Raw genomic sequence first — 25,404 nt, 5'->3', positions numbered from 1 at the left:
TTTCACTTCAACTCTATATCAAATGAGAGATATCAGCTAGAGAAATATGCTGGCTATAGATTTGAGAGCTATAGATTTTTCAAAGGTTGGATAATGATTGGAGAATTATGTGGGATATTACCTTGAGAACTCTGTATATATTTCTTGAATGCTGAAGAAATATTTATTCGGGTTTTGAATGGAATTTCCAGATAATAATCAGGGAGATTATCAATTAAATACCTACCAATTTCCATAAGGTTCTTCAAATAAGCAACTACATAAACTAAATAGTTTAGTATTTCTTTATTTACTTGCATTTTTTAATTTTACATAAGTTTTCGCATTTTCTACATTAAAATACAACGTTAAATTTCCATTACGCATTCTTTTCATTATGTTTTGTTCATTCTTTTTTAATAAATATCTACATACATATATATAACAGCATTCACTTGAGTTTAGCAGTTTAAAATTAAATGTACATATGAAGTTGTTATAAGAGTGATACGAGAATTAAACATGGTTGCCACTTTGGTTCAATTGGGGCGAGATTAAGAGAAGGCGAGTGTTGTATATGTTGACCAAGCGGGAAAGGCGTGGACACAAGCGCGGGGCGGTAAAGTGTCGAAGATCATGTCTAGGTATTGCAAAGAATTCAAGGCGTTAGGCCACGCAGGATACTTGGCATTCATTTTATTCGTTGGCTCACTCTGGAAAATGTGTACTTGCGTGCCCATGCCACTGCGATGGGACTTTTTTTCTACCTTCGTAACCTCAAAGTTATTTACCTCGCTGCAAAACAATTGTTGTTTGTTTTTTCTTTGTTTTTCCTAAGTAATAAATTTTTTTTTGTGAAATAGTGAACCGAAGGATGGTGCAGTAACTTTCAATTTCATTTATATTGTAAAAAAAAAAATATGAAAAATTAAATTCTAAAAGTAAACAAAAGCATGCCAAACTCACTTATTTTAGAAGCAATATTGGTCTCTTTTGCTTTTGTTGGAAATCCTTTTTGCAAATTGACATTCCGATAAAGCTTCTTCAGTATTTCAAGCTTGTAATTCAAGCAGAAGTAAACTATTATCATATAAGTATTACATAATAGAGAATTGTAAGGCTTTTGAATTGTAATCTGAGGCCTTTAGACGAATTCGCTAACTTTTAACGATACAAATTTTTGAAATTTGAAATAATGATTTTTAGCTTGCGACTGTGCTTTTCACTAACTCAATTTAGACATCGCTAATGCATTGGCAATTTTATTTAAATGGGAGAAAAATTGAATCACAGCTAATGCTGTTAAAAAAAATTAAAAGATTCTTCTACAATTTAGCTATAATTGCTGATTATTAACGGATGTCGATAAAAAGTGGTTATAGCCCATCGAAATCGATATATTTACTGATTTCTTATATAGCAATGGCGAATGTCTTTAAAAAAGTAACAAACTTCCAGCACTGGTATTGACGCTTAGACAAAAAGTAAGGGTTTATAAAAATGGCATTAAAAAAAAATGTTTCGAACAATTTCTTATTTTTATGAGTTAGTTCGACAACACTACAATGCAAATTTTTTTAACCGCGCCTTATTAAAACCTAACTGCACGCAACAATAACACATTGCCGGACATAAGAACTTTTTGAGCAAAACTAGGTCCACAATATTTGATTGGTGAAAGACGTATGGTATTTTTTTTTTTGAAACAAATTTTACCCTCATGTTGCACTCCTTAATTCCAATTTTTGAACAAGGCTACCTGGAGCTATGCGAAATGGCTCTATTTGTAGGTAATTACTTCCTTTTTCTTATTAAGTGGAAAATAGACACACAATCTCACGAGATAGCTAAGAAGAAACTTTGCTAAAAATAATCCTCTGCTTATCTGGTGCACGCACTGCAATGGCTTGTACAGCTGTATCTGTCTGGAATGTACTTTTGCCACTATACGTAATGCAATACTCGCCTATCTAAACTAAGAGATACAAGCTAATTTATTTTTTAATATGCTGGAATTATTATTTCTTCCGGAAACAGATACGATATCGTATAAGGATGGATTGGATACATCGGTGCTTCAACCAGTTCGCGCGTTCCCCTTACTGGGCATCCGGCTCCTTTATGAGCACGTCGCGTCAACCCCCTTATGGGCACCAAGCTGCCTTCTGAGCACCTCGCGTAAGCTCCTTCTGAGGTCCTCACGATGACCCGCCACTGAGGACACTTATATAAATCCTTAAATAACATTACTTTCTGTATAATAGAAATTATAATGCCTATAATTATATACAATTTACTTAACATTTTTAGCAGTCCGCCGCTTTGCTTTTGAGTAGCCTATAATTTTAAATAAATCAATTTAAAAAAAGAACCAAAAGGGCGACATTAATTTCAGAAAAGAAAACGCGCATAAATTAATCCTAGATACGTAAAAATATATTACCTTAATTCACACTTTATTTTTGTTTGTGCAGTTTGAGTTAAAGCTTTTTTGTTATTTTTAGTACTATGTTTTAACGAAGTTTTACATATATGTACATATATAGGAAACCATGGAAACAACCTAAAGTGCAAGATTTTATAAAGAATTCGACGCTGTCGTTAATGGTCCAATTGTGTGTAAATTAATAAAATAAACCAATTTTGTCGGTTTTTTTTAATTTGGTGCTTTTTCTCTACGATTTTGGTCTCAAATAAAAGGATCGTGTGGCAACCCTTGTACGAGATATAATAGCAGTAGAACAGTTTAGTGTTAAAGTAACAGTAAAAGATTCGTTGCAGAGCACATACAATGACACAGAAAATGTAAAATGCGCACTTAAAAACGAATGCATACATTTAGGCGCAGTAAGTATTCTAAGCTATGTGGTATGCAGATGATAAGTTAGGTTGCTTGCGCTCTAATTTTATTTTGTTTTATTTAAAATATATAAAATTCCTGGAATATCGAGGATAGCATTTGAGACAAATTAATGCTAGTCATTTCATATAAATTTAAGAGTAACTTGTTCAATTTAGCTGTAATAAGTCATTTGTTTATACATAAGTAGGTAATAATAATAACACGCATTAGCATACGCATTGCATACTTTAATTATTTTTATATTTTACTTATATAACTCCATAACTAATTTATAAAGTCGTTTATATGGAAGTAAGTAGGTATTTATGTTTGTAATTGTGTCAGTGCATTTAAATTTGCATAATATTTAGAGATTTACATAAAATTGTTTAGGTAATTTGTTGCTTTAATTTGAACGCATATTTTTTTAAGTTGTATACATATGAACTAGATTTGTATTTAGTTTTGCGATATTTTTGTGCCTTTTGTATTTATTAATTTTGTTTTTATTTATTTATTTATTTCTTATTTCAAAGTGACTTACTGCATTAACAATAATACGGAATGTTTACATAGACCTGTTTTTTGTAGTAATCGTTGTCAAATATTGTATCCTTATCGCAGTTTGTTTATAAAAAATAAATATATGTATTCTTTACTTTTCTTATAAACATATACATATTTACATACCTCACAAATGAGAAAAATTGAGTAAAGAAAATTAGGAAAACTTGAAAAAGCTCATAACTGTATTATTCAAGACATTAACTTTACTTGGTTTGCTTGGAAAAATCAAAAATAGGCTTTCAGATAAATCAAATTAACTTTGAGAGGGAGTGTCAAAAATTACAGCAAACCTTCGTATAGAAAACTTAATTATCAATTTTTCGCTGAAGTTCCAACCCAGGGTAGGCTCGCCTAATGGTGATAAGGATAATACATTTAATTTAATTTAATTTAATTTAACTTAATTCATTTTTCGAAAAGTCAAAAACAAAAACGATTCCTACTGACTAAAACGAATCACTAATCCTAACTACAAAACAGAGTTAAGTAAATTAAGATAAATAGATTTTGGAAAAGAAAAATCAAGCATAAGAAAATTTGAGATCTCCTTGAGTTCACGTAGAGAGCGCGACAATGGAGCATTTATCGCATAGTTAGTAGACTTATGTTTAATATAAAAGGGGTTATGAGAACGAAGAGACCTTGTTGGAATAAACAAATGAATCGCGTGCAGTAAAGAGGAGTAATCAATGACGCCATTAACAACTTCGAAAATGAAGGACAAGGAAAGGGTTGTCCTTCTGAGTTCCAATGATTTCGAATTAATTAGCAGCAAGCGGGAATGATAAGAAGGCATTGGGTCTGAGAAATGTAAGAGTTTAGGCAAAATTTAAGGAAGATCTTTTGTACTCGCTCAATCCTGTCAATTTCAAACTTGTGATAAGGCCTCCAAATAAGAGCAGCATATTCCAGTTTGGAACGAACAAACGATGAGTAAAGCAATTTCAAGGTATAGGGATCTGAGAAGTTGATGCTATTACGCCTCAAGAAACCTAAGGAAACATATGCGTTTGAAATTACATAGTTAATATGGTTATTGAAAGAGAACGAGGAGTCAAAGATAATAAGTATTTAATCTCATCAAGGCACTGAAGGGGAGTACCCGAGATAGTATATGTCGTTGGTAAGACATTGCGAATTTTATAAAATGTGATATGAAAGCACTTGTTGAGATTGCGAGATGGACGCGAATTACAGCACCAGATTGCTAATCTATCTATGTCTTCTTGGAGACGCTGTGCGTCTTCACTATATTTTATTAATAGCGAAAACCGATTCCGATGGTACAAAACATTTTCCTATATAATTGATGAACAAAATGAAAAGAAGAGGCTCTAAGATGCCGCCTTGGGATACCCAGAGGTGGCAGTAAAAGTGTTGGAAGATACACCCTCAATCGAGACGATGCCGCATCTGTTACTTAGGTGGGAATACAACCACCTGAGAAATACAGAGTGAAAAGCAAGGGAAGCGAGTTTACGTAGTAACATATTGTGAGATACATAGTCCATTGCCCTAGAGAAGTCTTGTCGAATGCCTTAGAGAAGTCGGTATAAATGCAATCTACTTGATGGCTTGAACAGAACGCATCAATGCAATATTCACTAAACAAGGCTAAGTTTGTGACGGTAGACCTCCCTACAACAAAGCCATACTGGTTTGGGAGTAACAAATTTTCCAACAAGCAACCCCTTTGATTTAAAGTTCGGGCATTACAGACTGCTTAGCTGCGTTTTCTTGTGTCTGTGAATTTTTCGTATATATATTATATACGGTCACCGTGGTGTGATGGTAGCGTGCTCCGCCTATCACACCGTATGCCCTGGGTTCAACTCCCGGGCAAAGCAACATCAAAAATTTTAGAAATAAGATTTTTCAATTAGAAGAAATTTTTTCTAAGCGGGGTCGCCCCTCGGCAGTGTCTGGCAAGCGCTCCGATTGTATTTCTGCCATGAAAAGCTCTCAGTGAAAACTCATCTGCCTTGCAGATGCCGTTCGGAGTCGGCATAAAACATGTAGGTCCCGTCCGGCCAATTTGTAGGGAAAAATCAAGAGGAGCACGACGCAAATTGGAAGAGAAGCTCGGCCTTAGATCTCTTCGGAGGTTATCGCGCCTTACATTTATTTTTTTTTATATTATATGTTTGGATATTTTTTGTTTTGTTCTTTGAAAATTTTAAGGGGTTACTATATACAACGCATTTAAAAGTGTTAGCTGTTCGCCAGTGGTTCTAAAACTTGCAAACAACACAATCAGGACTATTCAAATACACGCGAAAATTTATTTATTATTTTTAAAAGTTGATATTGTAACTTCCTCCACCTCTACCTCGATTGAAGTGAGACTCTGAAGACTGAAAATAATTCTGCACCTACTTCAAAAGCAGTTTATTTATTTGCTCCTCCCTTCCCCTTTCTTTCATGGCGTCTCTTTCTCCCCCTACATATTTTTCTCCCTCTTCTTCTGTCTATATTTTCTCATGTCTCACTCAATCTCCCTTTGCTTCTGCCTCCCCTGCTCCTCTATCTCTATCTCGCCATATTCGTCTAACTTTATCTTGTCTCCTTTCCTTTCCGTTCTCTCGTTTCCTCTATCCATATAGCAATCCGTTTCCTAGAAAAAAAGTATGGGAAACAAAATGTAGGCGAATTACAAACAATCGGCTCGTAAATCTTACATTTTCTAATATATCTGTCCCTAGACCACTATCCAGAAAAAAGTGTCTCAAGTACCTCATAATATGGGCAAACGGATATCAATGTTTGTAGTCGCAGTCTAATTCAACATCTAATGTGGTGGAATAGTCTCGCTAAAAACAATTTTTTAAAAGAAGAATGAAAGTAAATACATATTTCCAAGCTTAGTTTCAAGTAAAAAATATTGCAATTGAGTGATTTATTGTTGATTTGTAGCTGCGCAAACTACAATTTTATGTTTTTTCACCACTTTTTAGCAATTCGACACGCCCCTTTTACAGATTTCTTCACGTTATATCGAAATTGACTTTCTCACAAAGCTAAGGTTTGAGTTTTTTGTATTCTTTGACACATCCAAAAGTGAGAATTTTAACAATACGTCCATCAATAATTAAGTTAGCGCAATTGAACGATCTTTATGCAAAGTATTTTTACATATATCTAGATTCTAACAACACAATTATGTATTTATTTAAATATTTATAGATCCAAACATCGGATGTTAATTATTCTGAATTAGATATTCCTTATTATACAATGATTCGTTGCGAGTGTGAATAGCAGACACACAGAAGGTGTAGTCTTACTACTAAAAAGGTATTGCGTACTAAGTCAAGTATAATAGATATATTCAATAGATATGTCGATCAACACACGTGCCGCAACGTCAGCACATTTGTTTTCCATCGATCGTTGCAGGCGCTGCAGCGTGAGCATATTTGTATTTCGCCATGAAATGCAATAGCAATAATTTCACAACGCAACGCTTGTGGGAAATCAAGGATACGGACATTCCCACCTGTGGCATTCAAACACACACTTGCGTCAGGGTTGCGCCGTGGCCGCAGGCGCTGAGGTTTCTTGGACAAACTGCGAAGAACGTTTGGGCGGTTGCTGTCGCGGACCTATGCAATTTAGTCGAGTTGTTTTATAAGCTATTTAATTAATCACCAAATAAAGCTATTTATATTAATCTTTAAATCTCGTTATTAGTGTGGAGTGAGTTGGCTCCTTAATTTGTTTAGTGAAAGGATCAAAGATCCTTTAAGTGGCACACACGAAATCCTTTAAGGATATAATCGGAAAATTGAAAATCCTTTAAGGATAAAATTATGAAAAAGCAGTAAAAAAGCAAGTAAAGTAAAAGTAAACACCACGTATAAAATGAGTGGCGCTGTAAGTATAAAAATATAACCGTAATAAAATATATACAAGTTATCGCAGGAAACTGATTAGCAACAAAGTAACTAAATTGTTGTGTATGGCCTTAGTCAGCGAGATTGACGAAAACGGAATAAACAGATATTATGTTACCATCAAACTGTTGGGCGTGGCCTGAGTCAGCAATATCAGCGAGCCACCACCTCAGCTTGCGACCACAGCGGCGGCTGCATCGGCTGCGCTTCTGTTAGAGTAAAGTAAGTTATCGTTTGTTATTTAAGTACAGTTCCCTTCAGGGGCTCAGTGAAGTTAATTATTGATCGGTCGACAAGGTTTACAAGATTGATTCAATAAAAGTTATCCTGTGATAAAAACACAACCAATTTGTTGACTACTTCAACGAAAGGATCATAAACGTTTCCATAAAGAAGGAAACCTTTTAGGATAATTTACATACGTTTTTCTTTAACAATACCAAGGATGGAAGATCTCAAGGTGAATGTAGCAATATAGTGTAAGTGACAATCTAAATATTCTTCTATGACGACGGAGTAGAATGCGGTGCAAAGTACATAGGCCAATCGACGCGCACTGTACGAATCAGGTTCAATGAGCATTTAAAATACATACAAAGTATTGAGACCAAAAGTGGCATCGCCGAACATGCATTATCGAATCAACACTCGATAAGTGAAGACGACTGTAAATTAATTAAAATAGAATCTAATATCAGTAGATTAAATATTTTAGAATCCCTACATATTTATGTAAATAAAAGTGTGTCAGTGAATCGTGATAGTGGCCCACTGTATACAAATCTTTACTCAGCTTTCCATTAAACTTCGTTTGATCCATATTTTGTTATTACTTAATTTTTTTGTTGTATTATACTCTCTTTATGTCTTTTTGCATTTTCATTGTATTAGCCGATAATATTTGACAAATTTGGATAGGCTTACTTTGTTACTTTGTTATTTCTGTTGACAATGGTTAGTTGAAAACTAGCAACTGAAGAAGACACCACGCGAGTGTTGAAACATCTGTCTTGTAAAAATAAAAACAAAAAAACTTAAACGACTAAAAGGTGTTGTTTCACTTTCTTTACAGTGTCGAAAGTCGTTTAGCACTCAAAATAATTTAATTTAATTGAATTAAATAATTAATCTTTCAAACAAGTCAAAACTTTTTAAAATTTAAAGATCATCAATTGTCTTTGCGAATCATGTTCCTTGCGAATTTGAGAACTTGACAAAAGCAATTCCATATTATCTTTCTTTTATTTTGAAAAGAGAAGTAATATGAAAGAAAGTAAATTTTTATTTTTGGATTTAAAAGTAAAATATACAAAAATATATATCACTTAACAAGGGGAAAACATACTTACTTGTAAGAATGTGCTGACACCACACTTCAATTGATCTGATATCATATTGCGTAAGCAGACGAAATGCAATTAATGTGAACTGCAGCGTAAGCGATATGATATCAGTTATGCAGATAAGATGCAAATCGTGTGATTTGCCACGCAAGCGATAAATTATTATTTTGGCCAATCGTGGGAAGTGCAGTATCAGCAAATAAGAAATGAGTTAAACTAATTTAGAAGCTTAGAGTTAGCTTTTAGTATAGAATAAAATTCATTCTGTTTTTGGACATCGAAGTGTCAGCCGACATGGCAACTCTAAATAAGTAAAACGATTTTGAGAAGAGAAATAAAATGAGCGAAAGGAGACAGTCTGTCGCGAACATTCAGAGGGCAACGCCGTAGCGGAGAAAAATATAATTCAATTAAACATACATTAAAGTGTATAGTCACTAAATCAGATAATAAATTAATAATCTTTTCCTCTGTTGAACATTAAATAAAATAGCGTTCTTGTAATAACTTATTAACTCGGACAAACGTAAGTATGCCATCGTGATAGAAGTAAATGGTAAATACACTTAAGAACCAAATCAATTAGTTTCATTCGTTCTTTGCACTTTATAATGGGGCCGCGGGGCGGCTCCCAACTCCTTGGCCTCCTTAACTGGCGCCCAAGCAGGGCCCCACTGGCATGTAGGTCCTTCAAAAAGGACCTCCTTAAATATGAGGTCCGTAGTGATTAGTGTCAAGAAGTGGTGATAGTGGAGTGCTAAGGAAAAAAGAATATTTTTTAATAAAAAAATTAAGCCGATAAAGGAATAAAAAAATAGAGAGGCAAGACCCCAACTTAGATAATTTAAGGCTTGTACAGCCAATAACGAAAATATTAGAATCGCGATTCACCTTCGAGGGGACCCTCCAGGGTATAAAATCTCCTCTCCCCAGGCGAGTAAAATGAATAACAAAAAAAAAATGAATAACAAAAAGTTGAGTGATGCTACAAGCAATAAACTCGTTTCATCCTAAAAGCCCTCAGAGGGCTATACAGGAATAATATCAAAAGAAACGAGCCTGTGACCCCAAATATCCTATGGTGAGCGAATGAAGTTTACCACGAAAAGTGAAACATTTGATAAGTGAATTATCCTACGGCCCCACTATTGCTATTCCGAGTGCACGCATAATCACATTGGCTGGGTGAGTCCATACACCTATACTTCTAGGACGGACCTCACCATACCGAAGGCCGAAAAATTGTTAACGACTTCTGCGACCGTGACATGTACACAAAATATTTTGTATGCAGTATGCACCTTGCCGTTCCCTTCAGGATGCGGCAAAATTTTCCTTTTGAAAAAAATTATCCCAAGGGTACACATAAGAACACACTTGGGCCGGCTTTAAGAGTTAACCTGAGCGTACACATAAAAACACACTGGAAACGGCCACTCGTTACTTGCGATACTTTCAGCGTACCCATAATAACACGCTAAAGATTCGCAATATGTCCAGAGCGTTGTGGAACAACTATTGTAGTATCGCGAGGAATTTACCTCACTTCAAACACGCTTAACATTACAAACATTCGTTCATTGACCCAGATAACTACTATGAGTTCATTCGCGTTTGCCAAGTATCCTAATGTATTAAACTGCTCAAGCAGGAATCATATTGACAATATGTAGGTCAATATAATAATTCGCTGACCAAGCATTCCTCACTATTGAGTCATGTACCATATGTAAATATTAATGTATATATGTATAGGTTAAGAAATTTTGTATAAATAATAATGAATGTCATCAATAAAGCCAATTAACGGCTACTCATCAGCGTTGGTCAGCCAAATCATTTGTTGTTCAATTCATTTTTTCTTTACATGGCGATCCTGCCAGTCTAGATCAAAATTGGCAAACCTTCTAAAGATCTAGCTGGAGGAAGATCCTGCCAGTCTAGATCAGAATTAGCAAAACTGCTAAAGATCTAGCTGGCCAGAAGAGCCTAGCAGCTCACGTTAAAAACACAAAGGACTAATTTTTTAAAGTCCTGGAAAACTACACATTGGCAACAAAAACAGGACATTTTTGAGAAGTTATTAGAAGCTAAAGGAGATACAATGAATTACTACATTCGCAAAGGCACTTTGTCGTATCGCAGAAAAAGCATTTTTTTATCAGCATTTTAAATTAGAATAAATTTTGTCACAGAAGGGCTAGCTTAATAGAAAAATCTTGAAAAAAAAAACAACATAAATACAAATTCTCAAATAAGTTGAAAAAAAAAAGGTTGCAGTTACTTCCTTATTATGCAAGAGATTAAAACTGGGGAAGATTTTCATAGACTCTTTAAAAAATGCGAAGACACAATTAAGGAATTTATAAAAAACTCAGAAGAAGTCGTAAAAAATAAAACAGCTAAGCAAGGTCCGACACCGATAGTATCGGCGACGAAACAAGCTTTACAAGAAGGAGGAAATTCCTATAATAACTTCCCCGACAATAAAAAGAAGAAAACGGGTACGGAAATAGCTGAACATTTTAAATTATTAAATATATAACCAAAGGAAGATAGACTAAAATTAAAAGAAAAAATTATAGACTTAAGAAATAAAAAATAAATATAGAGAAAATTCTCAGTACAAATGAACATAACAATTTTTCAGTAAATTGGAATGCTCAGGTCATCCTTATAAAAACGCTTTAAATTTGGAATTTTTTTTCTCCCTCATGCTTTCCCAAGATAGAAATTAACAAATGGGAACAAATCTTTGAAGCGTTATCTGAAGAAAAAATTAAGACAGAAAAAGCATACAATTGCGTAAATAAAAACACCACGATAAATCCAGAAACTATAGTAAAACATTTAAACACGATCGTAGATGCCCTAAATAATATAGGACAGGTAATCAATACGGTAAATAATATACTCACCAAAGAACACCAAACAGAAGCATACCAATTCTTTTCCCACGTACGAGACAAATTAGTATCCTCTTTAGCTAGATACAACATAGAAATAACTATACCAACTACAGTAGAAGAAAAACTCCAGGTTGGCTTTAACTCAGTTCTAACGGAACTTTCCCGAAGCCACACCCCATCACCAGCATTGAGTCACACTTCATCAGTGGATGAAAATAAACCACTAGATATCCCACTCATTAATATCACAATACCACAAACCGTAGTAGAATTCATTAAAACCGCCTCATCAGTGCTACCAGAGTTTGATGGCAAGCCTGAAAATTTGCATAGTTTCTTAGATGCCCTCGATATCCTCGACCAAATCAAGGATAATCATGAAGCCATAGCTATAACCATGATAAAGACCAAGCTAAAAGGCACGGCAAGAAATTTCATAAGTTACGATAATACAATCACACAAATAAAACTAAAATTAAAACCTGCAATCAAAGGCGAATCAGTAGAAGTCTTGACAGCAAAACTCCTGAATATCCAACAGCGTAGCAAAACTGCAAACCAATACACTGAAGAGATAGAAAAAATAACTAGGTCATTGGAGGGAGCCTATATCTCGGACGGAGTAAACCCAGACTTGGCAACGAGATATGATACCCAAGCAGCAGTCAAAGCTATGTGTAAGAACTGCTCCAATGATAAAGTGAAAATGATTATGCAGGCGGGAACGTTCACAACAATAAACGACGGAATTTCAAATTTCACAAACAGCTGCACGGAAATCACAGGCAGCCCGAACACAATTTTAAATATACGGCAACAAAATCAATATCGAAGTAATTTCCGCGGAGGCTACCGAAGTAACAACTATGGGAATTACCGAGGCAGAAGATTTAGACCACAGCCGAGATACAACAATAATTCGAGAACAAATAACAATGCTCAAAGAGGACCACAAACCCAAAATGACAACAGACAGTACAATCAGACTCGTAACGTGCGCAATTGTACCCAGCAGGAAAACCAGGAAACTCCACGTTACATATCTACAAAAACATCATTAAATAACTCAATTTCAAATTTTTTAGTAGACACAGGAGCAGATATCTCCATAATTAAAAAGAATCAAATAATTAATCATGCAAAAATAAATACAGAACAAATAACAGACTTAAAGGGCATTGGTCAGGGTATAACTAGTACATTGGGCACAGTCAAAACTGATTTAAAAGGTGATGACCTTCTAATTTACCATAAATTTCACGTCGTATGAGACGACTTTCCAATACCGTGCGATGGAATAATAGGTTTGGACTTTACAAAGAAATATAATTGTATTCTAGATTATGGCAAAACAGAGGATAAATTAATCCTAAGACCATATGATTTCCCCAAACAATCACAATGTATCTAACAAATTACCTGTCTGCTAACACAATTACTATCCCTGCTAGATTTGAAGTCATTAGACAAGTAACAGTAAACACTGATAATAAAAACATCTTCATACCCCATCAACAATTATCCGAAGGCATTTTTGTAGCAAACACAATCACAAATAAAGATCAAACTTTCGTCAGAATTATTAGCACCACACAAGAAAACACAACTATTCAAAATTACAAAATACATACAGAAAATCTAGATGACTACAATTTAATTAAAACAAACACACACAACAAACAGAGTAATGACACAGAAAAATTAAAAAGATTAACTAAAAATTCCTCAAAAATTTGTCAATTCAGAATTCATAGACATATTTGCACTAGAAACAAAACCAATTTCATCTAATAATTTTTACAAGCAAAAACTACACATGAAAGACGACACACCAGTTTATATAAAAAACTATAGATTGCCCCCAGAAACAAAAAGGGGAAATAAGCAAACAGGTTAATAAATTGATCGAAGATGACAGTATAGAACCCTCAATATCAGAGAATAATAGTCCAATATTACTGGTACCTAAAAAATCACTACCAGGCAATACAGAAAAAAGATGGAGACTGGTAGTCGACTACAGACAAGTAAACAAAAAATTAGCAGCGGACAAATTCCCAATTCCAAGAATTGATGATATTTCAGACCAACTTGGAAGAGCCAAATATTTTTCATGCCTAGACCTCATGTCAGGTTTTCATCAAAACCCAGATTCTAGAGATATAACCTCATTCACAGCGGAAAACGGCACTTATATATTCAAAAGATTACCCTATGGATTAAAAGTAGCACCAAACTCATTCCAAAGAATGATGACACTGGCATTTGCAGGCCTCAAACCATCACAAGCATTTCTCTATATGGATGATTTAGTTGTACTAGGATGTTCCGAAAACCACATGCTGAAAAACTTAATAGACGTGTTCTCCACTTGTAGGAAATACAACCTAAAGCTCCATCCAGACAAATGTTTATTTTTCAGCGAAGAAGTAACTTATTTAGGACATAAAGGCACAAGCGAGGGAATACAAACAAATTTGAAACAGTTGAAAACTACCCAACACCAAAAACAGCAGATTAAGTTAAAAGGTTCGTAGCGTTCTGCAATTATTACAGAAGATTCGTACCGAATTTCGCAGAATACTCAAGAAAATTAACTAGGCTTTGCAAAAAGAATGTTTCCTTCGATTGGACAGAAGAATGTCAAAAAGCTTTTGTCTATTTAAAAGAAGCATTAATTAGTCCAACACTTTGGCAATATCCAGATTTCTGTAAAGAATTCTGCATAACAACAGACACTAGTGGGTATGCATGTGGAGCAGTGCTTAGCCAAGAACACGATGGCAAACAGTTACCAATTGCTTACGCCTCACGGTCATTCACAAAATTTAAAACAAACAAAGCAACAATAGAAACAGAATTAGCAGCAATCCATTGGGCCATAAACTTCTTCAGACCATACGCCTATGGCAGAAAATTTCTAATTAAAACCGACCATCGCCCTTTAACATACCTTTCCTCGATGAAAAGTCTTTCATCTAAATTAACACGAGTAAGACTCGAACTAGAAGAATATGATTTTGAAGATTACATTGCCGGAAAAGAAAACCACGTCGCGGACGCATTGTCTCGCATCAATATAACAAATTTAAAAGAAATGTCAGTGGAAGCATGCAAAATAATGAAAGTCACAACTAGATCAACAGCTAAAAATATAAAAGATAATGTTAAAGAAAGTCACGCTGAGAACCCCAAAATATACGAAGCGCTAAATAAGTTTGAAGTAAAAAGACTAGTCGAGCTGGTTTTCAATCCTTTGAAATTCTATTTCAAAAAAGGAAAGAAAATTTGTAGCGATTGCCTTAGTAGGTTGCCTTCAATCTGATTTTCGACGACTAAAAAGGAATGACACAGCCTCCCCTGACTAAAACTCTAATTATTTAAAGACTAATGTACTTTGAAACGAAGCCTTGGTACATTTCGCCGTTCCCATAAGAACACGGGGAGGGGGGGAGGGGGGGTTATCTAACAAGGGGCAAACATACTTACTAGTAAGAATGTGCTGACACCATACTTCAACAAACACGAGCGAAGCCAACGCAGGTAATTGATATCATATCATATTGCGTAAGCAGACGAAATGCAATTCATGTGAACTGCAGCGTAAGCGATATGATATCAGTTATGCAGATAAGATGCAAATCGTGTGATTTGCCACGCAAGCGATAAATTATTATTTTGGCCAATCGTGGGAAGTGCAGTGTCAGCAAATAAGAAATTAGTTAAACTAATTTAGAAGCTTAGAGTTAGCTTTTAATATAGAATAAAATGCATTCTGTTTTTGGACATCGAAGTAAATGGTAAATACACTTAAGAACCAAATCAATTAGTTTCATTCGTTCTTTGCAGTTTATAACTTAACTTAAATTTTTTTTGGAGGCCTAGTCCTTGGCCTTCTTAACTTATATATATAAGTTAACACGTGCTGACTTAATTTCTCACCAATAACTGCCGAGTTGACACTTACGCTAATTATTGACCAAAAAGCCAATAATAGCTGTGTCAAGATAAATATTAAAGTAGAATTAAACTGTAAACAGGGAATTGGTCTTCTTTTTATTTAAATTAGCGAAATACATTTTTACATTCTTGCTAAATCAGCATCTGCTACATAAAAGACTATGCAAAGCTAGCGAAACTCTTACATCTCTTCTAAGAGGGGAAGATGGGAGAATATCGAAGAATAAATCTTCAAAGGTCAAAATAATTTTAAATGAAGAAGCCACAAGAGCCTTCGAAAACATAAAAGATTGACTCAGTTCTCGCATATCCCGACTATAATAAAAGTTTTCAGTTAGTGACAGATGCCTCAAAATTTGCTCTTGTAGCCGTCTTATCACAAGACACTAAGCCATTAGCGTTCATCTCAAGAACCTTAAGTAGAGCTGGGCCATAAACTCATTTAGGAACTTTTTATATGTATCAGCGAACGTGGAAATCTTTACCGACAACCAATCTCTCACATACGCGCTTAGAAATAAGAATAACAATTCGAAAATGAAAAGATAGGAGTCAGCTCTGGAGTTCTCTTACGAGCTCTTTTACAACCTATAACAAAGAATGTTGTCGCTGATGCGTTATCGAGGATACCTGTTGGCATCTATATCAGAATGCCTTCAAAAATCAATTTTTTTTTTTTAAATATTGATAGTGGGCCATCCTACGATCGTGTTCCCTACATATCACCGGCATTTGATAAACCAACCGGATTATTCGGAACAGATTTTGATATCAATTTTGAAAAAATATTTGAACCCTTCAGTAATTAATTGCATAAAAACTTAAGAATTCATAATGGGGAAAATACAAATGCCCACTGCATTTCAGCGAATACAAAATAAGGCTCACTCAAAGAATAAAGGAAGACATATGTACCTGATAACCATAGACAGCAGGAGATAATAATTGAAGAGCATATGAGAGCTCATAAAAATTGTAAGGAAAATAAAGCTCAAATTTTGGAAAGATACCATTTCCCGCGAATGGCAAACAAAATTAAAAAAATTATATAATAATTTTATTATAATTATATAATAAATTTTTAAAATTATATAATATACAAATATATAATAATTTGTAACAATAAATGGGAGTTTATGATTTCCTTCGAATAAAGCGGACACGCTGTCCAAATAAGACCAAAATATTAAATTTTTTTGTTCCTTGTAAGGGCAAGGAACCTAACTTATGTAAGTTAACACGCTCAGCCACTGCCAAGTCATACCATTTCCACGTTAGATCGACACACGCGCCGCAACGTCAGCACATTTGTATTTCATCATGAAATGCAATACCAATAATTTCATAACGCAACGCTTGTGGGAAATCAAGGCCACAGTCGTTCTCACCAGCATTCGAATACACTTGCGTAAGGGTAGCGCCACTGCCGCCGGCGCTGAGGTTTATGGGCAAACTGCCAAGAACGTTTGGGCAGTTGCTGTCGGGGATCCGTGTGATTAAGTCGGGTTGTTTATAAGCCAATAATTAACCATTCAATAAAGATATTTGTGTTAAATTTAAATTTCTTGTTTTGTATTAACTCCAAACCTTCTAGTTTGTGTGGAGCGAGTTGGCTCCTTTATTTTTTTGGTGAAAGGATCTAGGATCCTTTAAGTGGCGCCCGAGTAGGCCCCGCTTGGTGAAAGTGAAGATCCTTTAAGGGTACAATTGAGAAACAAAAGCTGTAAAGTGTAAAGAAGCTTATATTGAAAAGAGCGAAGAAAAAACAATCAAAAAATATATAGAGGCCAGCTTTCCGAAGAAAAAAAAAACAGCGAACACAATATAACACTACGTATGAACTTAGTGGTGCTGTAAGAAGAAAATACTAACAGTAATTAAATATACCTTCTTTTTCTAAACTATAGCAAGAATGGAAGATCTTAAGGTGAATGTTACAAATTTAACAGGTGCCGTTAATGCCCTGCTGCAGGGGGCGGGGGTTGAACCCCTCTCCCCAAGGAGAATTAACTTCATCATATAAAAATTTATGTTTTTAAAGCAGCATCACAGTATTTAAAATTATAAAAGCTAATTTTAGTCGCACGAAAAAAAATCTATAGAATATGGAACATAAGTAACAATCAATATGGCATTCAAACCCTCAAATAAGCCAAAATTCGTTTTTATTGTGAAACTAATACTTTCGATAATACGGTCGCTTAAAAATCGCTTGGAATTTCTACAATTTTTTTTAGAAGGCGACTTTAAAACTGCTCTCAAAAGTGGCACTTTGTTAGACTAAAATTTAATGGCTACAAGACTGTATCTCCGGTTTTTTATCTTGAACTCTTAAAATATATGAACGTTGTGAACATCGTAGATTTATATGACTTTGAAATAACATTTCTATAAAAAAAATTTAGAAGTAAAAACGAAATTATATAAATGGTTAAAATATGTCAATTATGAGTGGGTTATATACATATGTATGTATATGAATTTTTGAATATTATCGGTTATTTACTACTTTTTTAATAACAAAAAAATAATAAGATTTAACCTAACCTACTGCCGAAAAACGAACACTATAAGAGCATGTGCAAAAATAATTTGATTAATTGTATCTGACATATGTTATGTAACCGTCGCACAGTGTTTCGTGTAGAGCAAGCTAGCTGAACAAAAACAAAGTTCTTATTCCAAGAAAAGTGTAATGAGAAATGAAAGAAAACAAACAAAATAACGGCATTTTTGCTTTTTTTTTGATATTTTTGCCCATATATATTGAGTAATTGAAGTAAGAAGGCAGGAGTGGTCGTAAAATGCAGTGATTGATTTGCAAAATTCTTGTTGAATATTAAGCTTCATATTTCCACCAAAGTGAACACATTTATATAATTTTTTTGATGGATTCTAAGCTCGAAGGTAAGTAAAAATTTCTAATAGTAATTCTTTCGCAATTAGAGTATTTTCAATATATTTAACATTCCGTTATTAAGAATAAAAGGTATTTTTTCTCTATATTTTTCACTTTAGGGACAAAAAAGTTACATACATCCGCGGACATCCGGGCTAAATTTTACATAGGTTATAGTCGCAAGTATGCTCTAATAGTCGAAAGAAAAAACCATTACGAATTCTTTGCACATCTATTTTAAAATTTTTTTTTTTTGTAGATTTAGTTATCTCTACATACAAAATAGGATGTATGTACGTACCAGCTCCGACGAGATATTTGAACCTTTAAAGCTGATCTACAAACGGCAAAACCAATTCCCAGGTACAGGGAACAAACACGTAGCCATAAAACACACAAAAATAAACGCGCAAGGTCAACCAGAGCACACCAAAAGCAAAAAGGCGAAGATCACTGACTTCAACCTGCCACAACCTACCGCACCAGTCACCAAGGCATAAAAACAGGTACCTACAAAGCAATCCTAATGCAGGTATAACCACACAGGAAAGCTACACAAAACAACCCCATTTGGTAGCATCTACGCCAATACCTGAATGTAATATAAATACTGCACAACTGATAACAAATCTGAACGATCAACGACACTTAAGATGGCAGCACAACAATCATCAACTATTCACCCTGGCGGAAAATCAACAACACAAAGCAGTTTAGTTATAACCGTACCAAGAACGGAGTTTTTTGACATTTGGGTTCAACATTCGAAGGAAACCAGATATAAAGAATTATTGTGTTTTGTTGTACTTAAGTACAATTTAAGCGAAGCAACCGAGTATTCGATAAACAGTTTAAGCTTACAAATATCGGCATATTCGTCGAAGCTGGATCGAAAGTGGAACACTTCTGGAAGACATAAGGAGCGATTTTTGAATAAAAACTCGGAGTGGCTTTCGAGTCCAGACTTCACATTTACAATAACGGTGGATTCAAAGTTGCCATCAGACCAACCAACCACTTCTTCAGGTAACCCCGGCCCCGGAAGACGAAAGAAGGACTTTGTTAGCTGCAGTGAAAAAACCAAACAGCGTCGAGTGGATGACCTCTTGCAATCTAGAAGTCCTGGTGAGTTACTTTATGCGGCAGAAGTATCAACGCGTATGTCCGGCAACAGAAATGTTACTAACATTATATAAAAATCACAGGAAACCACTCAAATATCCGGCAAAAAGATGACATGTGAGCCAGATGCTTGAGCAATGTAGAAGCTTTAGCATACTACGTAGATAGCAAGTCGACGACTCATGGGTACAAAACGACTCGGAAGTGGAGCATCAGGGCAGGCCATAAGGTTTATCCATCATTTTATAGTCTAAGAAAAGCTAAGGCAGAATCTGTCCAAATGAAATTGATGTGGGTGATACACGTGCGGAAATTAAAGTCCAGTCCGTATTAGATAAAACTGTTGAGCGTTTAGTTTTAGCAAATCAAGAAGTTTTTGTTAGTTTATTACCTACAAACTTGACGTATACTTTAATCAGCAAGTGGGGTTGCGATGGAAGCTCTGGCCATAGCACATATAAGCAAAAGTTTACATGCAGTTCTGACACTAATGAGTTTTTGTTTATATTTTCTTTCGTTCCTCTTCAATTACAGGATGAAAAAGCTAACATTGTTTGGCAGAATCCGCGACCTTCTACCATGTATTGTCGTCCAATTAAATTTATTTTTTCTAAAGAAACAAAAGATTTTATTGTTTTTGAAACGAACAAAGTTTTAGAGGAGATAAATTCGTTGTTGCCAACAAAGAACATGCTTGAAGAATACGAAGTTTCCGTAAATCACAATATGTTTCTAACAGTGATTGACGGAAAAGTTTGCAATGCTTTGACTGAAACTTCTTCCGCACAAAAGTTTTATATTTGTGGTGCCACTCCAAAAGATATGAATAATGAGTTACGGGACTGTACGCCTAGCCGAGATAATCTTGGTTTTGGTTTGTCTACTCTCCATGCATGGATAAGATGTTTTGAATGCTTGCTTCACATAAGTTATCGCCTCGAAGTAAATCCTGGCAGCTTAGGAATGAGGCAGATAAAGAGAGTGTAAAGCTACGTTCCAACGAAATCCAGAACAAATTTAAAAGTGTACTTGGATTGATAGTAGATAAACCAAAACCAGGTTTCGGCAATACCAATGACGGCAACACTGCTCGTAGGTATTTCGAAAATTCTGAGGCTAGTGCTGAGATTACGGGATTGGATGTAACGATCATCAAAAGATTCGACACTCTCCTTCGCGCATTAGCATCTGGGTACAATATAAATATCCAAAGATTTGAAAAATTTGCGGTCGAGATTAAAAAACTATACATAGATCTCTATCCATGGTTTAATATGCCTGTTACAGTTCATAAAATCTTAGTGCATAGTACTTGTTGATCACCCTGTGCCGTTCCGCCTTGAGTAACAGCACGCATGAACATACATCATAAACTTTCCTATTGTCAAAAATACGACTGGTCATCAGCGCGCAATTTTACTAACGATTTGAGAGCAGACGCGAGCGCACGTAGAACACAAGTGTAAATCGACAAGTGTAAAACGACAAGTGTAAACGACAACATTTCTGACAACATTTTCCATTAAACCGACAAGTTATTTTACAATCAATTCAACCAATTTATGATACAATTTATGTAACCAACGACAATTTAACCAACAATCAATTTATGTAACATTTAATCGGCAATTCAACCAACATTTTGTGATATAAAACGACCATATTGTGCGATCACATTTTACAATACAAACCGACGATATTTGGAGACGATATGTGAATAACATTTTTAAACATTCTACAATTAAACATTGCACCAAATTGAAGTCAATGCAATATTCGCAACCAAGAGGACACTAAGTTACATCATCGATCAGAGGTTCCACATACAATTACAATCTGCGCTATAAATCACATTGTCTAAATGAAAAGCAATCAAATATAATTGTAACAAGTAATTCATTTATTAAATACTTTATTAAAATACAGCGTATATTTATTCCATTGTTCGGACGGCCAAATCGTAAGTCACAAATAAGTTTAATCAGTCTTTAACAGTTTTTACACTTTTGTGCGCTCCGTCTAAGGAAAGTTTATATGTTCACACGCTTTGCAAATAAATAATTTACAATCTTGTCCCGCGTTTAATGAGGGTAAGAATTAATCCTGTAGTTTGAGCACCTCGTCAAGGTACAGCTTTATATAAATTTGGGTGCTCCGTCTAACGGGAAATTGCAAGCCGTTAATAACTACAGATTAATCACGCGAGTGCATGTCAGAAAACAGTAGTTATTCGCTACGAAATCGAGTGGTAGAAAGGAGAAATAGCGGAACTGCGAACAATAACGAACAGCCGAACATGGAAGGTACAGGCGGCGATGATAATATAAGTACAATTGTTGCCACGTTAAACGCTTTACGAACGTCGGTTGAGGAGCTTAGACAGAGCACCGTAGAAAGCCAAAGGGACATAATCAGGTTACGAGAAGGTATGCAGTCACAAGCCGCCAACATAGAGAATGGGCAGCCAGCTCAAAATGATAGTCAAGTGGTAGTTGTGGCTGATACTGACTCTCGCATAAAATTATACGACCTACCAATGTTTAGCGGAAATATTGACGAGTGGCCATTATTCTTCGCCAATTTCAAAGACACCACAGAGACATTCCATTATAGTCATCGCCAAAATTTAATGCGACTGCAAAAGTGCCTAACCGGACCGGCAAAAGAGGCAGTGGCGTCCATGTTGATTTACCCGAATGATGTGCCGAACGTTTTAAGTGAACTTGAGTTTAGGTTCGGTCGGCCCGACATTTTGGTAAAGCATCAGGTAAATCAACTACAAAATTTGCCGCCAATATTAGACAACAAAATCGAGAAAATTATACCGTTTTCATCTAAGGTGCGAAACGTTGTTCCATTTTTAAAGTCAGCAAAGTGCCAACAACATTTAGCGAACATAACTTTACTTGAGCAAATGGTTTCTAAATTGCCACTAGCCAGACAATTCGACTGGACGAAACACGCAGCGACGATACAGCCCTTTCCGACAATTGAACATTTTTCGGAGTGGCTCAGCGAACTGGCTAGAGTAATTAGCTTAATGCCGACAATAAACACGCATAGTAGACAGCAAACGCAACCGAATAATCCACGCCGCTTAATGCATATTGACCAAGCTAAAGAAAATGGTTCGTGCTATAAATGCAATGGTAAACATACAATGTCACAGTGCGGATCTTTTAAAGCAATGGACGTTAACAGTCGATGGGAGTTAGTAAAATCGCAACAGCTCTGCTTCTCATGCTTGCGCCAGGGTCATGGCACATCCAAATGCCGTTCAAAACAAAAGTGTGAAGTCAACGGATGCCGACGGTACCATCACTCATTACTCCACAATAAAGATATAGCTACCAGCACAGCACATCAAGGCACGTCAGAAAATGTCAATGTACAGCCACTGTTAAATTGCCGTGTGAAGCAACACACCGAACAATTATTATTTAAGATGTTGCCAGTTAATGTTTATGGTCCACATGGCAAACGGGAAATAGTTGCAATGTTTGACGAAGGTTCATCAATATCAATCATGGAAGCAGAAATTGCAGACATGATTGGTGCAAAAGGTGACCTGCAACCGCTTACGCTGCAATGGTACGATAATAAGGTAGTAACCGAACAGGCTTGCAAAATAAATATCGAGATTGAGAATTGTACAAACAAACACAAATTTGTGCTGAAAGACGTATACACAGTGAAGAATTTGAATTTGCCTGAGCAATCATTCAATAAAGAGAATTTTGTACATATGGAAGATTTACCAATCTCAAGTTATAATTTCGCAAAGCCAGTAATGCTAATTGACCTTAAGCATGCTTACCTCGGTGCCACTACAACAATCGTCCAAGCCGGCAATGATAGTCCGTTGGCTGCAAAAACTCCGCTAGGTTGGGTAGCATATGGTCCGACAAACGTTCAGTCGGCTTCTAATCCTCGTGTTCTGCATCTGAAGGAATATCGACAACTCCATGACGTGGTAAATGAGTACCTAACAGCGGATACATTCGGTACAAATCCGTCAGTAACACAATTAGAGTCAGACGAGGAGAAGCAAGCACGCCAGATACTGGAGAAAACAGCTAAGCGACTCAATGAACAGTATGAAGTTGGCCTCCTGTTGAAACTGTGTCCACCAAAATTACCTAACAGCCGTCCGATGGCCGAAAATCGTTTGATGGCAGTAGAACGAAAGATGAGAGACGACGTCGAGTTTGGCATGCGGTATAAACAAGAAATAAATAAGTACTTAAATAAAGGATACGCCAGGAAACTAAGCGAATCGGAAATCAGCGCACCATATCCACATATCTGGTATTTGCCCCACTTTGCGGTAATCAATCCGTATAAACCTGAAAAAATGCGAATCGTTTTTGATGCCGCCGCCAGCGTAGACAAAGTTTCACTGAACTCAGCACTTTTAAGAGGCCCAGAACAAGCACAGCCACTGATACGAATTTTATTAGAATTTCGCCAGGGGCAAATTGGAGTATCAGCTGATATTCGCGAGATGTTTTAGCAAATTAAAGTGTGCCGAGTTGACCAACATGCCCAGCGCTTCTTATGGCGTGATGGTGATCCGAGCCATCCAATACAAGAATATGCCATGACATCTTTAATCTTCGGCGCTGTTTGTTCGCCGTGCATAGCCGAATATATAAAGAACAAAAACGCAGATGGTTTCCGAGCACAATATCCGAATGAAGTGGTAATAATACGCAACAACCATTATGTCGACGACTTAGTAGCCAGTTTCGAAAATGCAGACCAAGCAGCAAGGCTCTGTCAACAAATAGTTAATATCAACCGACGAGCAGGGTTTGAGCTGCGAAACTTTATATCAAACAGTAGCGAAGTACAAAACAAGCTAAATCTATATTCATCACTCGACCAGAAAACAGTCAATATGGAACACAATGCAACAACAGACAAGGTACTTGGCCTGTACTGGAATACAGGTGAAGACAGCTTCGAATTCCATACTAAGTTCCATCGGGTCCCGCAAGAAGTCCTAGAGGGGAGGCGTGCGCCAACAAAACGCGAGCTACTACGAATTGTGATGGCGGTGTTTGACCCGTATGGTATGTTAGCTAATTTCTTACTATTCACTAAAATTCTAATGCAGGAAACGTGGAATCGACAAATCGAATGGTACGAGGTTCTACCAGGAGAATTGGGGAAGAAGTGGTCTTCATGGTGGCAGGAGTTCCCTAACATAAAACAATTCAAAATTGCTCGATGTTACTCACTGCACGTGGCAAGTGTGGGTAAGGTCGAGGTGCACATGTTCGTTGATGCCAGTCAGGCAGCCTTTGCGGCGGTTGGTTACATGCGAGTAATACACGAATTTGATACTGACGTTAGCTTCATAATGGGCAAAACACGTACAGCCCCAACAAAACTTATGTCAATTCCAAGGTTAGAACTGCAGGCCGCGGTTCTGGGTACACGGTTGTTCAAAATGATAAGCGAATATTTAGAGATCAACATTGTCCGTACGATTTTCTGGACCGATTCACAAACGGTTCAGCAATGGCTTCACTCATCGCATAGGAGATATAAAGCTTTCGTGGGTCACCGAATATCCGAAATCCTTACCTCCACTTCGCAAAATCAGTGGCGTTGGGTAACGACGGCTCAAAATCCTGCAGATGCTGGCACACGCCCATCATGCCCGCCAAAATTTGAAGTAAACAGTCATTGGATAAAAGGTCCAGACTTCCTGAAACACGGCGAGACACATTGCCCTATCACGACATTAGAGACAGAAACTAGCCTACCAGAAAAAATTAAGAATGACATTATTTTATTTGTTCAGTCCAATAGTACACTCATAAATTTCTCACGTTTCAGTTCATTCTCAAAGTTGCGTCGTACGATGGCTTGGGTGTTGCGT

At 36.0% G+C, this 25,404-nt stretch overlaps 1 protein-coding gene across 1 annotated transcript in view; it reads right to left on the bottom strand.

Moving 5' to 3' along the window:
- Positions 1-266: 266 nt before the first annotated feature.
- Vav (Vav guanine nucleotide exchange factor) overlaps positions 267-25,404 on the bottom strand; it is a 257,307-nt gene continuing 232,169 nt past the window's right edge. The window contains exon 16 of the transcript XR_010952942.1: positions 267-9,381. The gene's annotated coding sequence lies outside the window, so the exon portion shown is untranslated. The remainder of the gene's footprint in view (positions 9,382-25,404) is intronic.

This window comes from Eurosta solidaginis, chromosome 4 (assembly GCF_040869045.1).
Source record: "Eurosta solidaginis isolate ZX-2024a chromosome 4, ASM4086904v1, whole genome shotgun sequence".
NCBI classification, from domain to species: Eukaryota; Metazoa; Arthropoda; class Insecta; order Diptera; family Tephritidae; genus Eurosta; species Eurosta solidaginis.
Note: the sequence above shows the minus strand (reverse complement) of the source record. Positions and strands in the feature narration are given on the sequence as shown.